The sequence below is a fragment of the Mastomys coucha genome, unplaced genomic scaffold (assembly GCF_008632895.1).
Source record: "Mastomys coucha isolate ucsf_1 unplaced genomic scaffold, UCSF_Mcou_1 pScaffold23, whole genome shotgun sequence".
Classification (NCBI taxonomy): Eukaryota; Metazoa; Chordata; class Mammalia; order Rodentia; family Muridae; genus Mastomys; species Mastomys coucha.
This window is the reverse complement of record NW_022196906.1, coordinates 32,796,288-32,797,674: the sequence shown is the minus strand read 5'-3', so window position 1 is coordinate 32,797,674 and position 1,387 is coordinate 32,796,288. Positions and strand designations below refer to the sequence as shown.

At 50.0% G+C, this 1,387-nt stretch overlaps 1 pseudogene; it reads left to right on the top strand.

Annotated features, from left to right (window-relative positions):
• Positions 1-530: 530 nt before the first annotated feature.
• LOC116073003 overlaps positions 531-1,387 on the top strand; it is a 2,478-nt pseudogene continuing 1,621 nt past the window's right edge.

The window sequence follows — 1,387 nt, the reverse complement described above, 5'->3', positions numbered from 1 at the left end:
GAGGAGGAGGAGGAGGAGAAGGCACACAGGAGAAAGACTTTTCCTGAGGGCCAGTAGAGGAGCCTGAAGTATGAGGGAAGAATTTCTCCTGAGAGTAGCAAGAAGTTTAGAACAAGAGATTAACCCAGAGGCAGCACTGCTGAAGGAGAGACTGTTTTTGACAGCAGAGATTTCAGGCTGGCAGTAGCAACTGCAGGAGGCTGAGAGAGGATAGATGTACCAATTACAATGAAATATTTCCCTCACCGAATGTTTCAACATTTACTCCAGACCTCCCTTCTGCAGTCAGTCAATTGTAGAAAGTATTAAAATTCCTTGAGGTAAAGACTAGCTATAGAAGTGACAAAAGTTAAAGCCTTACACTAGATGCAGCTATAGCTAACAGTCAAGATTGTGGGGCGGCGGCAGCGGTGGCGGGCATGGGCGGGCGAGGGCAGCGGAACTGGAACAGCCGCCATGCAGACCGACCAGCCTCACGGGCTCCTGCCCGCAGGCTGCGAGCGCTACAACCAGGCGGTGGTGTGGGCGCCAAACCGGGCGAGGGCTAGAGCTTGGATTCTGAAGTGTGGAAAGCACTGAGACGTGAAGATGAGTGAACTTGACCAGCTGCGTCAGGAGGCCGAGCAACTGAAGAACCAAATTAGAGATGCTCGTAAAGCATGTGCAGATGCAACTCTTTCTCAGATCACAAACAACATTGATCCAGTGAGAAGAATCCAAATGCGAACCAGGAGAACACTGAGGGGTCATCTGGCAAAGATTTATGCCATGCACTGGGGTACAGACTCAAGGCTCCTCGTCAGTGCCTCTCAGGATGAAAAACTCATCATCTGGGACAGCTGAAGGAAACCGACCTGCAGTTTCTCTCCTCCCGTGGGTGATTCACGAACTGGGGAAGTCGAGTTTCTGTGAAGATAAGTGTGTTAGGAGACAAGGAACGACACCAAGTAGATTTATCAAGGTGTGATCTTTACTTAGTGAACCAGGATATTTATAGCTAAGGCAAAACAATCTTATGTCTTTTAGCATAGAAGTGAGAACAGGGAAAAAAACATATCAGTCTGTAAACAAGCCCCTGCAAGGGAGGGCTCCAGGCAGGAAAGCGGATTAAAGGTTTAGTTCCTTTTGAATTCTGGGCTACCAGTTCTGTCTTTGATCCCTGGAGCTGTCTCCGGTCCTAAACACCTGATGGGCCTAGCAGAGCTGCTGCCTCTGGAATCCTGTTGAGCTCAGCGGGGACAGTAGGGCTGCTGCCTCCGGAATCCCGGTGAGCTCAGTGGGGACAGTACAGACAGCTATACCACAAACAAGGTTCATGTCATCCCTCTGCGCTCCTCTTGGGTCATGACCTGTGCATATGCTCCTTCTGGGAATTATGTGGCCTGTG